Raw genomic sequence first — 15,401 nt, forward strand, 5'->3', positions numbered from 1 at the left:
GGGTGAATTGAGTTGTCCTCTGGACTCATCTGAATGTACCAAATCTCTACAGACTATTAAAAAAGCAAAGTGTTACTAGCTAAAACGTGAATGTCTACATGTGGTCAAGCACTTCTGCACAGACCATCTAGAATAATGCAAACTTAATTTTGTGTGTGGTAAGTTTTCTTTCCCAAATCCAGCTCATGTAATTACTCCATGGTAAAAAATGCCTATGAATTCCATGGAGCATATGGTAGCAGTGTTCTCACCAGGGGTTTGTAGGAGTCAGGTTCCCTTTGCTTTGCTTTGTCATTGGAAGATCTTGCATTACTTTTGGATTCTTCTGGTCCAGATTCAGCAACCAGGTTGAAATTGGCCCCATCCCAGGCCTGTGTATAGCTCTGGTAAAGTAGGTGGGGTGCTCTGGGAAAGGAGAACTGAGTTTGACTCCACTGTGCCTGAGGAATAATTGAACCCTACTTCTTTCACTTCGTCAGCAAGTGCTACAAATGTTAATGTATTATACAACAGAGAGTATTTCCTGCTAATACTAATATTTTAAAGAAGTTAACCAATATTTAATCATCTAACCTTGGAAATTTGAACTAGGTATCTAGGTGCTCCTGAAGGAAGAGCTCAAACACACTTTTGAGCTTAGTGTTTCCTACTGGCCAGCTGTTGGCAGTCCGCCACCTTTGAGAGACATTTCTGTATACTGGGAGACTGCACATACTTTTCTTTGAAAGTCTTATTTTTATTTTTTTACTACATGACAAGTAAATCATCGTTGTAGGTGCTCTTCTTTTATCTTTTAATGCGATTAAACACTTTGCTTGTGCGATCAAGAAGGTGCACAAATAAATACCAGTAAGGCAGTTAATGTTTTAATAGTTTGTTTATTCTCCACTTATGCTGTATTTTCTCCTTATTTTATATCTTACATTTTTAAATACTTTATTCGAAAGTTTTGAAATACATAGGATATGGAAATTTTTTCCACATTTCCTTTTTCTTTGTTGTGTGTTTGAATTCTCTAGTGTTATAGATTATGTATGAGATAGAATACACCTTTTGTTTAAGCATTTGAAATGTCAGATACAGTAAAATTCTATTTTTGATACTGGAACAGAACTTTTTAATGTAAAATATGCATTATGATGTGTCCAAATTACAAAAAAATATTCTGTAGCTTTCAAAAAGGGTTATGGAGTTTATGCAAGAGTCTCACTGAAGAATCTTTTCTTGTAATAGAAGTATTACAACATAAATGGAGAAGACACAACATGTTTACCAGAAAAACTTCTGAAGCTTTTACGTAACTAGCTGCATGAGGCAGAGTCCAAAGTTGAAGATCTGGAGAAAAAATTGCAGGAAGACAGAAAAAAAAAAGAAGGACTAAAATGGTATGTTTTTGTAAAAGATCATAAACTCATTACTCAAATGTGGAAAGCTTTAAACATATTTAATGTAGTGTATTTCTAGTGCATTTATTTTGATAGGAAGCATTAGGTTGGGAAGGTACTGGAATGCAATTTGGGATTATCCTTTGCTATTTTAAGTATTTTGACTGGAATAATTTATAGTACTCTATTAATGTCACACAAATTTATACCAGTGATAATCTGGCCAAGAGCTGGCGAGTTGGCAGTTGTACTACCTTTTTTGATCTTTCTTTTTCAGTAAAATTAAAATATTTTATAAAATATTTTTGTAAAAACTTAACAGAAACATCCCAAAAAATAAACTCAAAAAGTTTTCTAAAACTTTTATAAAATATTACTCTCAATACTATTCTCATTCCATGTATTAACATCTTAGTTTCAGGAAGGTCCACCTCGTTTCTACTGCTACTTAGAAAAGTACGTACATTGCATCTTCTCATGCTTCTCTTCATTCCTACTCTCTCTAAATTACTCCTAAAATAAATATTTTCTTTTTTTCCTCAGAATTGTGGTGTTAATCATTTAAATCAGCATTTTGAGTATGCACTGAAGATTATCTTAACTTAAAATATAAAAATTAAATACAAAATCCCTCTTTCTTTTTATTTTTCTTAACTCCTGCAATAGAAGTTCATGGAATATGACAGGTACTTGGGTACGGCCATTAATAGACACAAGAAGCCCTTTTCAGTTATGAATCTTTTTCCTCACCCAAACAGAGTAGTTATAATGGCTAAGAACTCTCCTACTTATTCAGTCTGTAGTCTTCAAATGGGAAACATAATTCAGTCGCATATGTCCATATATCATCTTTGTATCTCTTCTGAAATATAAACATATCCTTCTTCTACCCAAATTAACTGTATTCGTCAGCAGTTCACTGAAGCGTAAGAAATCTGTAATGCTTTTTCAAACTTCACATATGCTTTAGGCTGATAAAAAGCAGTCACAGGCTCTAAAGAGGTTCTAGCCAAGCCTGATACTGGATTGCTTTTTCATCTCTGCTCTCTACGCATCATTGAGATGTGTAGTACTAATGACATCTGAAAATGCCATCTAACTATGCTAGCATTAGATGTACCCTCAGACAAAACTAGCTGTTTCTCCCCAGTTGGAACTCACAGCTATGCAACCTGCTCCAGAACTGCATCGTTAAGCCAGGTCAGTCATTCCTACGTAGGAAGGAAGTGATAGTAATTCCATCTTGCAACAGCCTGTTAGCTACAACAGTCAACAGTGATATGGCTTATTTCTTTTTTGCTTCATTTGAGTAAGTCCCAGGGAGGCTGTTTTACTTTATGAAAATATGTATATTTAAATGTTCTCTGTAATGGGGGCTTGAGTCCAGGCTCCCATGTGAATATACTAAGGTTGTAATTGTATTCTTTATCACTCAGATTTCTTCCCCAAAAGAGGAGGCGGCTATATGTGAACAAGGTTTGTCATTATCATAATAGGCTGTGGAATTCTAAGGGTACAGAATCACCTCCTCACTATCTTTTAAAGTTCTGAGTTGGTGGGATTACTTTCAGAACACCTAGCTGGATCAGAAAGCAGCTTGTGAAGAAACATTTGTAACTTCCACTGAAAATTAGATGTTAAACATTTTGTTGCTATTAGGGTTCAAAATAGTTTGGCAGCAGTACTTAAACTGTCTTGCAGCTTTTAGGGGTACAAGTTGAAGTGGCTGTAGATTTTAGTGCTGTAATGCAGAATTCTTTAGTGCATCATCAGGGATTTTGATACATATTTTGGACTCTGCCTCTTGACCAAATGGCATGTGTATACCCACTGTAGCGGCTTTGAAACCCACTGTAAAGACACCCAAACTATCACCTGGTGGTCACTCTGGAGCCAGATACAGTATACTGATATATATGCATGCATTGTATCTAAAAAATTGAGTTCTGCCTTGAAAAAAAAAATCATACTTGTAGATTCTCATTAATAACAAACTGAGAAGCTAAATAGTATTCCAGCTTTTTATGTTACAAGCAAATGACACTAGTTTGAAATGACAGAGAATGTTGAGAAAAACAAAATGTTAACCGACTGTACTAATTATAGGATTTAAGTAAGAGGGAGGAGATATGGCCATAGGTGTTACCGAAATCTCGGAATGAAAAACTTATCGACACCAATGTGATGTAGATAAGCAGACACTTCTTTATTGACAGCTGGGTGCGTGAGCGAGTCCTCTCACGATCAACGCACACCAAGCTTAAAATCAGATACCATATATAAAACTTATTCATACATATTCATTAAGTATTCATGCATAATCACAATATTTCCCATGAATCATTAATATTCTCCTCCCATATCCAATTCTGCGCAGTAGAGCTTAGAAAGGTCTAGAAATGGGTCTGGGGTACGATTTGGGTAGGTGGTATATGAGTCGGTGGTCGCGATCTCCCCCTGCCGGAATTACCTTTTACTAAAGTTCACGGTTTCTTGGCAGGCAACTACAAGCTGTTCCAGTTGACTCTCCCCAGTTCCCATTAATCTCATATTCTGACATCTCAATACACTTTCTACATACAGAAGACTGGTCAGATACAAAGAAACCTTTCAAACCCTAAATTATTACCTAAGTTTCAACAATGATTCCAGCCCATTCTTCTGGCCTTGGTACAGGATGTACAGAGGGTCTCATAGCAGCTTTTACTGAGCAATTATAAGTTTCCCCAAAATATATTTTTATCCTTCTATATTTCTATTCTATAAAATAATTCTATAAAATCAAATAATCAATCAAATAAAGTCAATCAATCTTAACTTATTAACAAATTGATAGCATAGTCATATTCCCATCAAGAAATGTGTTGTAAGGGACATGCTGAAATATGGTAGACCTGTACCTGTAAAGTTGAAATCTTTGGCTAAAACAGCTTTAGAGAAAAGATGAAGTAGTTTAAAAAAATTAAAAATTATAGGAATGGTATTCAATATCAGAGAACAATTTGGTTTTGAAATTGTTGGTAAGTGTACATTAAGACTTTTGTTATCCTGAACTTGTGCTAGTGTAATTCACAGGTCAGGTTCTATTACAAGCAGCAAGCTGGAGAAGAGGATGAGTAACTCTTGAAGCACTTCTTCATGTCATGTGAAGAGACAGGTGGTAATGTTAGAATTTTTTTCTTCCTGAAATAGGTTTAGGAAATTAGAGTTTCTATCAAAACTCGTTAAATTAGCATAGCTAAATGCTGCTTTCAGCCTTCTTATTTATTGCTGATAATAGTTTTCTAAGGAATTGATAGAAGAGAATAGAATAGAGTAGTTTTCAGTTGGAAGGGACCTACAGTGATCATCTAGTCCAACTGCCTGACCACTTCAGTGCTGACCAAAAGTTAAAGCATGTTATTAAGGGATTGTCCAAATGCCTCTTAGATGCTGTCAGGCTTGGAGCATCAACCTCCTCTCTAGAAAGCTTGTCCCAGCGTTTAACCACCCTATCAGTAAAGAAATGCTTCCTAACGTCCAGTCTGAACCTCCCCTGGTGCAGCTTTGAACTGTTCCCATGCATCCTATCGCAGGATGCCAAGGAGAAGAGCTCAGTACCTCCCTCTCCACCTCCCCTCCACAGGAAGCTGTAGAGAGCAATGAGGTCTCCCCTCAGCCTCCTTTTCTCCAAGCTAGGCAAACCACAGTCCTTAACCATTCCTCACAGGATATTCCTTCCAGCCCTTCCACCAGCTTTATTGCCTTCCTCTGGATGCATTCGAGTCTTAAACTGTGGGCCCCAAAACAGCACACAGTACTCAAGGTGAGCCCAAGGTTAAAGATAAGTTAGTGGCTTGTGCCGTAAGTATATGAACACATTTGTGTGTGCTGCTGGTTTTTTATACACATACATGCAATATTTCAAAAGCTTGATTTACATTGGTGAGGAAAACTGATCAAGGCTTACAATCTGAACACAATAATACAAACAAAAATGCTGAAATCTCTAAGAAAACAGTATTATGTGATCAAAAAGCCATAGTCTCATAATGAAGAAGGACAACAGCTTTTATTAAAGTTCTGGTTTAGTTCCATGGCAGGATGACATTAGCAAATGACAAAAATTAAAGCAACATACAACAAATGTGGAAAAAATATAGCTATTAATATAATTAGAAGAGTTTGAAGGGTATAAAATAGACAGTGTATCAAGGCAGGAACTATAAATGGCACCATTAGAAACAAAATAATCTTATTGTATTGGGAGCAGAGGAAGCGGCTGCAATTGTATGAGCTTACTCTTAGGTAAAAATTATAGAATCGTTAATGATGTGAGAATCTTGGGGGGAATTTAAAAAAGAATGTCCTGTATATAGGAGGAGGTAAAACAAGGTGCTTGTATCCCAGGTTAATAAATACTTTCTGATTTATTAACCTCCAGAAAAGATTTTACAAGTTTACAGAGTACATATTTTTAGATGAGGAAACCAAGATAGCTTAGATCCCGGGATACCCCAGAGGCTGCTGCCCTGTTTGTGTTAGATATGTTAACATAATGGAAAACTTAATATGGGTTTTCCTAATGGCACTAAAAGTTTTATACAGAATAGATCTTTTCCAACAAAGCTGATTTCATTATTTCAGTAGAATACTAGTTGAATGGTACCTGTGAAGACAAGACTTTTGCAAGGTGTTTGATTTAGTAGCACTGTTTAAAATGCAGTATTTATTTTGCTATGGTAAGTTATGTCATGCCTTAAAATTAGCATTGTGATCTTCCACTAAAGGGGTTGGAAGCTCCTAAAAGTCTGTAGTTGTAGACCTTGGGTAGAGGTAGGCTTTTTGCCTACAGGGCAAAACCAGGAGGCACAGCAGTGAAGTGTTCACTTCAAGAACTTCAGTCAAAGTTACATTATGTAGACTATGGAGCTTGTAGGATAAATATCTGCTATTGCCATTTGTCCTTTTAACTCCGGTAAGATGGGATGCTGTCCAGGTCTTGCAGTTTGTATAATTTATGAACCAGATAAAGACATTTTCTTTGGACAAAGCTCCTGTTCAACAATGAAAGATTTAAAAAAATACCTGTAAATGAGAAATCAACATTGTTTAGGTCTTGTTTGGTTCTTTGTTTAGTAAAGTTCTGTAATAATTAATAAAGGTTCCACATTATTCACCAGTGACCTGGAATTAATGTAAGATACTGCTGATTAAACTTGTAGGCAACACAGAGTGATAGGTAAGTAATGAAGTACATGGCAGTTGTCACAACCTGTCATGCACTGGGTCTATTGAAAGAAATTCTTAGTTATACCGCTAGAAGCAAGGAATGCAGCTCATACCTAGAATGGGAAGCTAGCTTCAGTGTCTAGGAAAAAAAAAAAGGAGTGGGGATGGGGGTGGGTAGAGTGTTGGAGTACACTGGCAACTGAACACAGACTCATAGTTTGCAACAGTTTTTTAAAGGGTTGATGGAATCCTTCAATTATTAGACTTAACCTCTGGAATCTTGTGAGTACTAGTGCTAGCCTGCACAGTTAGGGAAGTGAACAAGAAAGTGTCCAAACATTTTTAAGAGGCAATACTCTAAATTGAAAAACACAGCTTAAATCTGTTTACCAAATAGTTTGAGATAACTTGATTACAGAAACTGGATACCTTGCCAAGGAGAGGGCTTAGGGTTATTTGCCTAGGGTTTGGGATCTATACAGCATTCTTTTAAGAAGTACTGTACACGAAAACTTTAGCATCTCTCCAGGTCACAAGAAGCATTTCAACAACAATTCACAAGACTCCTCTAATTCATCTTTGCCCCATACATGTTTGTGAATGGATGAAAAAGGGGAAAGTAGAGAAGGTTGGTTGCAATAAAAAATTAGTGTTAAACTGGCTGCTAACCCTTCATCCTCACACTGCACTTCAAGGACTACTTCAGTATCTATGCAATCTTTAGCTGATCCATACAGTAAAAGTTTGTCATGATCAGCTGCTTCTCCCAGAATTCTGCCTTTATACAAAACAGAAACAAACATTCGCTGTTTTCTGCTGGCACAGAATTTGCAATTAAATGCCTATTTTTCCTCCAAAAGCTATGCTGTCTTTAATCTTTTTTCTGGCTCTGACATGCCTTGAAAGGTAAATGGAGCTATTTGGGCCAGTAGCAACTTGCCAGTCCCTGCCTGGCTGGTGTCTACATTTTGTTACATTTTAAAGACCTCCATAGATGACAAAATCAAATACAGCAGCTACAGTATCAAACCACTATGAGAATGATTGGTGATTAGAACATATTGTCAAAGGATTGATGGCATCTTGATCTCCTGAAATCTTGAGGCCTGGAAACCCTATATGCATTAGCTGAATTGAAGGTTACGGGTGTAGTAACAGTGGTTGACTGAGAAGTAAATACTTGTATTCAACCAGTGGCCATACTAGAGGTTCCCATGTTCAGCCTTAAACTGCATTTCTTTGAAATGTACAGATACAAACTGTGGAAGAATGAAAATTACAAACAAACAAATGTAACATTATGGATAATAACAATAAATACAAATATCAAAATTATAATTTCCCTTTCAGCTAAAAACTCGTATTTGTAAATGAGCTGTTTTTATGACAGCTTGTACAATTGCACCCTCTTGTGGTGCACATAATGGGGACTGTAAATACCTAAAGTACAGCTTAGAAATTGAAAGGTGCATAGTAATTTGGGGGACAGATTTTTGAGTGGATTTGTTTTCAAGGCAAATTGCCAATAAATCAACAACAGTAACTTCAGTTTATAATTATAACTAGAACATGCTCAGATATTTTCTTCTTTCATGTCATAGGAGAGCATCAGTAATAGGCATCATATTTCTTTGCAGTAAGAGTGCAAAATCATAGCTGTTATTCAAAAGGCCAATTGATTATTTTGAGTGTATATTAAATACTGCAGGGTACCAAACAGAAATGCATGCTTCTCATCTGCATAATAAATAGCTATATTCTCTCACCTTTACCTATTTGGCTAGAATACTATGAGTATAGCTGGATGAATCTAGTTGAAGTTTGCTATATTCCAAAATTATGTATGTATATCTGTCTAGTATTATTAGAAAAGTAATTGTAAGTCTACAATACATAACCTTAGCAAATACATAATAGAATTTATTAAAATTAAAATGTGCATATTTTTTACTTAAAGTAATAAAACTGTTAGAATGAAGGCAATAAAACAGAAGAGGTGAGAAATATTGAAGCCTCCTATATAAGCCGTGTTATTATCGCCTTCCAACCTCTAACCCTTTTTTCTTACAGCTTAAAAGTTCCCTAGTTTAAGCAAGCCAAACGCTGCCGCTGTGGGCAGATGGTAGAGAGAACACTGCTACAAAACCTGCCACTCAAAGTGTAACAGATGACTGTAGCTACAGAAAATTGTCCCTTTGTTCATTTTGCTAATGAGTGTCCTCATTGCAGCAGGAGACTGAATAGTTAATTACTTGCAGTTCCTGGTTTGGGCAGATGGTGGAGCTAGAGCTAAAGGTTAGCTAAGTAATGTGCAAAGCACAAGTTTGTGGAAAAAAATGTCTTTTGTGGTTTTTTATATCCTTTCCTTAGCACACTAAAAGGTTATGATGACACTTGTTTTTGAGATACCATTTAAAACTTAGCCACAGGATTAATTAAACTCTTTTTATTTTATGTAAAAGTTCTTCTTTGTGCATCAGCTGTTGATGCTCAAATGCAGCCAGAGCAAAGGAACAAATACTTAAGCCTATTAAGAGCTGAAACAGTTACTTAAAAGGTCTTTAGAAATTCTGAGTTTGTTTTGCAGTGGTTTAGAGTTGACCACTGCCAGAGCGGAGTGTTAGCTAATTACTTAAATATTGCATACACTGTTGTCTTAACACTACTTTTTCCCTAGAGTGTGCTCCTCTGTTCACAGGACTTGGTAACAAGTTTTCAGTAACAGCATGCACTCTAATAATTATCTCAGAATATTAATTTTAAATCTGTTACTGCATAAAGAATGTTTAAAATGAAATACTATTGAAGGATGTTATTAGAATTTATTAAAAATTTCCATTATTAAAAGTAACATTTTTGTTAATCATACTTGCTCTTTATGTAAACTGCTACTGTTTCTCCAGTAAAGGAAGAGGAACCACAAACTAATATGATTACTTTCCAGAGCACTTGGGATTTTATTTACATGATTTCTTATCAAATCAGTGAAAACGTTGTGGCCAAAATTTTATGCACATTGATAACTTGTTCTGGTAAATTGAAGATCACAAACGTCTTTTTTGAGGAAAGCAAATAGTTATGGACTAAATTTTACCCATCATTACATTATACTTTAAGTTTACATGCCATTTGAAAACCATGGAATTTTATTTTTGAAGCTCTTGAACGTTTTTATTTTGAAGCATTTTTTTAAAAAAAGTTCATGTTTTTTCTAAGCAAAGCAAATAATATCCTAAATTTTCTTTAGTAAGCAAAGAAACTGCTGTCTGAATCTTCTCTTTTGTGTTAATATTTTAAATGGTTTGGGGAGTTACTTAATATTCTGGTATTACTATAAAGATCTGTGCCAGCTCTGAAAGCTTTTCTATAATTTTAAAAGAAATATGTGGCAGTAAAATCTAGACAGCCATAAGACAATATATTCAAATGTTTTCAATAGCTTTGAAACCAACAAGAAAAAAAGAGTAGCTGTCCCAATAAGCTTCAGTTGCATAAGAAGTCTTTTCCATAATGGACGTGGCAAGATTTAAACAAAGGACACGCATAATAAAAATGTAAATGAGTTTGCTTTACTAAAACTATAACTTTAAAGTCTTTTGTTGCATGTTATCCTGAAACCTTCTTACAAGGTAATCACTGTTTGCATAGAGATTTAAACCGTAGTCTTCAATAGCATTAAACCCCTGCACGGTCTATGTGTGACAGGCATGCAAAGCCATGTTAATGTTCAGAATATGAATTGCCTCTGGGTGGCTCCGACACCAAGTAGAAAACCAACTGTGTTGATATCAGAAGGCCTGATGGACTCCATGCGGCTCCCAGCCTGAAAACTTCACCGCTTTGACATGTGATGTGCTCCTCATGACACTGGCAGCACTGTCACTGAGAAATGGCACAAAGGCAACAAGCCCCCCTCCTTAGCCATGCACTTTGCAACCCCCTGGTGTTGCCTGTCCACAGTCTCTCCTGCCTGCCTAGTTACGGACAGCACTTCATAAACACGGGGGGAAGTGTGGGTGGATAGGCCCCAGCTGCCTTCCTGGACACAGCCTCCATAATAAATTGACCTGAATGATGAGGGCACACAAACAGTATGATATGCATTATTCCTGTCAATAAAATGTCCCCATGTGTTATGGTCTTTGTATATAATGTACTGCAGCCTTTCTTCTAGCAGGGACCTATTTAGAGTCTCGACTTTTTTCTATTCATATTATGACTCTGTAATAGAATTCAGAAATTATATGATACTGTGTTGTATAATATTATACCAGTGCAGCATATTTAAATCCCCGATTCCTTACTTATAAATTCAAGGCATAGCAATCTTTCAGGTTGTCTTTGAAGATGATGACCATGAAAAAAAAAAATGTTTGAAAAAGAGAATGAGGATTTCAAAGAAGAGGTTTTTAAACTGCACAATGAGATTTCGCGTCTCGAAAATGCTCTGAAACACTCTGAAAAAAGAAACTATTTATTAGGTAAAGCTTTAAACTGATGTTAGATCAAGATGATTCGTTTAAATGTGGCATGGAAGAAATGTCACTTGGAATTGTTAACACGCTTCAGAAGGATGGTGACTTATTTCTGGACTGTTGTATTTTTCTGGTATTGAATGCTAATTTTGTATGTATTTGTAGAGAAATGAATACATATTTATTATAATTTTAATGCATATATTTACATAATTTTAAATTATGACAAAGGAATATTTGCTGTGGCTTTTGAGACTTCTAATATTGCCTAACAATGTGGCTAGGGTTCATATTTTGTGACAGATACATACTGTAAAGTTACTGAAATAGAAAAGTGTCATATGTAGATGGCTGTATTTTTAAATTATGATCTACTATTTTATCTTAAAGGAACCGTATTAAAACCTACTCTCTCTCTCTAGTAGTTTTTGAGCTTCTGCAAAATATCTGAATGTGCATTTCTTCCTGTAGTTAGTTTTGTGTTTCTGTGGAAGTTTCTAATGGGATCAGTTTCTCTCAAACAAGCCATCGCTAGTTTTAATACCTTTGCTTTATTACAGTTCTTAAAAGGAGAGGGGGGTTGTGTTAAGTACAATGTACAGTCTTTACCTGCAGCTTACTTCTCATATATTGCCAGCGTGAAATATTTAATGGAGGACTAGCAACTATGGCAATACAGTAGAATTTGGCTATTGAGCCTTGTTGTGTCCATATAGATTAGACCCAGTATCACCTTTAACAGTGGCGAGATGAATTTGACACAGACAGTATTCCTGATTCCTGTTTATCATCTGATTCAATGGTGTTTCTTATCTTTGGTAGTTTTGTATGAGCAATAAAGAACCACCTGCTAAAACACTTTGTATTGGCTGTGACTAACAGCAAGGATGTCCAGAATTAGTATTAATGAAAAGCTGTGGGCACTCGGTCACACTTGGCTCTTGAACTTACTTCTTCATCTCTATCTGACCAGCCGGCTTGAACAGCAGGAAGAAGGCTGTGAATGTCAAGGGCGGTGGTGAAGGTCACAGTTCTGCCAGGACTCTCATCCCTGGTGCATTCCGCTGGGTTTAGAGACTGAGCTGAAGCAAACATTTTGAATACATTAATGTAGGCACATAATTTCATGGGTTTTCTCTTTCCCCTCTTGTTTTTAGATAAGCAAGTTCAAAGAATGCAATCAAAAATGGACACAGATGAGCAACTGTTCAAAAGGTACGGTAATTTTTACTTCTGTAAACTACACGCTGGGCAGAACAGTAATGATGGAAGTGTATAGTCCAAATAATGTTAGAAAACTTACTTTAACTTGAATTATGTTACATTTTGGTTTATGGTAGTATAACTCACTGTAGAGTAACAATGGATTGGTATTCCTTTAATGAATATAGTGATTTTGATTTTCTCATCCTGTCATATTTCATAATGTTGTTAAAACACAGTGAAAATTCTGAACCTTGGTAAACTACAGTAAAATGATTGAATACTTTAATAAAAAAAGTAACACATTCATTAAGCTTCTGAAGGCAGGGAAAGATTTGTATAGGTGAATAGCTAATAACTTCAGAAAATAAAATGGTTATTTTTTGTAACCTGTGACTTATTAAACATTCCACTATTCCTGGGTAGAGCTGTTAGTGTATGTGAATTATTATTTATATGCTATCAGAGCAAAACAATAGCTGAACAAGATATAAAAGTCAACTTCTTAAAAAAACTCTTCAACACCAATGTTTGTTAACTAATATATTATCTCAATAAAAGGTTGACAGCCCTCAGTGTTTTCCCAGGGTAACATCTAGGTGTCTTTCCAGTGGGCTTCCTATCTTGTGATAGTTCTCAAGTGACTTTTTTCTACAGCGTATAGTTCTCATTCTGAAAATTAAGAAATAGACACAGAACTTCCTATAACAAGCATTCCTTCTGTGACCTATTTCCAAAATGTTTTGTAGGTAACTCCCTTATTTGTGGAGAAATATAAGGGAAGTGATAGTGATGCTTCTATAAGCTATTCCATAATTACTAAATTCTCATGCAAATTCATATTTTAAAAAAGTATATATATTTTTTGTGGGATCTGAGGCACTGGATTTCTCAAATCATCCCTTTCATTGCGTTTCCGTGTGACCTTAGATGAATCTCTCTTCTATGACCAAGTTTCCCACTCCGAAAATCGTGATACCTACTTATCTTTACAGTAGCATTGAAAGGGTAGGTTCGTTAGGATTCAGTACATGAAATCCAAAAGCAGAAGTGGAATATTAATTGGCCTGTCTAATGCAGTAGTCTATCAAAGAAGGTATGTGTCTTCTGTTAGTTTTTCTCTTTTTCTATCTAGGTTTGGCAATGCTCAGGAATCCCACTTAAGTTTGAAGTCTCATTATGCTGGAAAGAAAGGGCCAGTCATCTGTTCCTGTACTGAACGTTTCTTCTTAGTTCGTTTGCAAAGTTGAAAGAGTATTTTTAATGGTACATTTTTTTGATCTTTTCACTCACAAGAAAATCTTCCTGAAACTTACTCTATATTTTCCTTTCCTTCCCTTCATCTCGATATAATGGAGGACGTTGTCTTACATCTAGTATCTGCCCATAGGTACGACCTCAGTCAGTGGATTTGAGCATCAGCATAGGAACTCTTTTCTGTTTCTGTATGCCTCTCACGTGATTTGGAAGTGCTACATTTGTGTTAATTTGGATCATGCCCCTTCCTGCCAAACTGTCTCCAGTACAGCTACCTGTATAGGTAACCCTTCACAGTCACTGCAGTCTGTCAGGTGAGCTAAATTGTAGGACAGAAGTGCTGTGAGAAATCTTTGGAGCACTCCTCTTCTCATACTAATTCTGATAATGAGTCTAATTGTATTTCCATTCCTGAAAGAAAAACTACTATTCTAAAAAAATACATTTATTTTCTTCCTCCACCCCCCACCCCCTTCCATCCCATTGAAAGATGTTCTGTTCTTAAATTCTGTGGTTAAAAAGCTTTGATCTTTACAAAGAGGAGCTGGGCATGAAAGCACACACTGCTGTAGTGCCCAGCAGTTGGACATTTCACTCCAGAAGTGGAGTTCACAAAGTTGATACAGACACCAGTACCTAACATACACTGAATAAAGAAAAGTTAACACTTAAAAATGGGATTCAAAGCGGCCACAGTCAGTAGTAAATGATGATGAAACATGTTGAAAGCACTGTCTCTTACATGGACTAACTAGAAATCAGATTGGTTTCTTGTAGGTGGTACTTGGAGTCTGGATCTTCCTCCTGTGCCCAGGCAGCCAAGCTGTGCACTACCTGTGTTCTCTCTAATTTCTCTCAAAGCATCATAAGGGATGACAAGGACTGAGTTTTTCATAAGGACTGGAACAATTTCCCAGGGTTCTGATCTCTGAACTTGAGGACCTTCAAACCTGTAGCTCCATATACCAATGATTTAATTGCTAGTTTACACTGTGTTCTGGTGGGAAAATACTCTCTTTAAAGCTGGATACAGGGAGAACAAGCATAGAAGAGCCATAATTTCTAGGCTGCATGTTAGGATGCTCAGCATAGAGGAAGGGACGTTTCTATAGTTTGTTCTCATTCTTCAGATTTTTGCTGAGTATTTTTGCTTGGATTTAGGGGTGGGTGGGGGAGGCATGTTTTGTATACTGTTTTCTTGAAATTCATGGTCTAATGTAAAATGCATAAATGAACTAGCAAGTCAAAACACAAGGTTGTCCCTTTCTCATGCAGTCACAGCTTTGGTATGTCATCAAGCTCATGCATGAGTATTCTGTATCTAGTCTCATGAATTTCATATTCTTTGTGTCCAATGGCACAGCTTGAACAGAACTGGTGGCTTATTCTCATCATAGAGGAGTAGTTAGGCTACTTTTCCATGACTTCGGATATTGTAATCAAGCCCCATAAAACTCCCAGCGGCATACAATGTCGGCTGCCCTGATTTGTGGCTGAGCATTCTAGCTTCTAGGTTATTATGCTGAAGGGAAGCATTTCTCCATTTTTATGAAAGAAAATTAATGTCAGTGTTGTACTCAGCATTGTCTGGTTTAAAATATGTTCAAAATGCAAATTTGGTAAGTAACAAACTCTGCTCCTGGTGACACTGAGAAATATAGATGTTTAACTTTCAACTCCCTAGTGACAGTAGCTCTGACAGAAGTCCCAGACAGCTCAAACCCATTAGAATCAAGGAAGCTTTGCCATGCAATGTAACTGTTTAAGGGAGTTTGATTCTGGAACTTCTCAAGAATTCATAAAGAAATTCTGCTTAAATTGCTCTTTAGGCATGATCCTTTGTCCTCGGTGAGACTAGATGTGTAATTTG

General features: G+C 36.3%; 1 pseudogene across 1 annotated transcript in view; it reads left to right on the forward strand.

Annotated features, from left to right (window-relative positions):
• The window catches only part of LOC129735880 (uncharacterized), a 49,428-nt pseudogene that overhangs the window by 7,673 nt on the left and 26,354 nt on the right, over positions 1-15,401 (forward strand). The window contains exons 5-7 of the transcript XR_008731791.1: positions 1,234-1,385; positions 10,931-11,088; positions 12,229-12,291. The product of XR_008731791.1 is annotated as an uncharacterized LOC129735880 (transcript). The remainder of the gene's footprint in view (positions 1-1,233; positions 1,386-10,930; positions 11,089-12,228; positions 12,292-15,401) is intronic.

The sequence above is a fragment of the Falco cherrug genome, chromosome 4 (assembly GCF_023634085.1).
Source record: "Falco cherrug isolate bFalChe1 chromosome 4, bFalChe1.pri, whole genome shotgun sequence".
NCBI classification, from domain to species: domain Eukaryota; kingdom Metazoa; phylum Chordata; class Aves; order Falconiformes; family Falconidae; genus Falco; species Falco cherrug.